Source organism: Cebus imitator, unplaced genomic scaffold (genome assembly GCF_001604975.1).
Source record: "Cebus imitator isolate Cc_AM_T3 unplaced genomic scaffold, Cebus_imitator-1.0 Scaffold266, whole genome shotgun sequence".
In the NCBI taxonomy this organism is placed as follows: domain Eukaryota; kingdom Metazoa; phylum Chordata; class Mammalia; order Primates; family Cebidae; genus Cebus; species Cebus imitator.
Window position 1 is genome coordinate 3,052,282 of NW_016107581.1, and position 245 is coordinate 3,052,526.

Consider the following 245-nt stretch of genomic DNA (forward strand, 5'->3'; position numbering starts at 1 on the left):
TTTTAGTAGAGACGGGGTTTCACCATGTTGACCAGGATGGTCTCGATCTCTTGACCTCGTGATCCACCCGCCTCGGCCTCCCAAAGTGCTGGGATTACAGGCGTGAGCCACCGTGCCCAGCTACAAATACTTTTAAGTATTTTATGTGTTTTGGTGGTATTTGAAATGGTTTTATTTACTTTTTGTTTTCCATTTACTTGCGCTAGTGTGTGTAAATACACATGAATTTAGTATACAACCTGTAT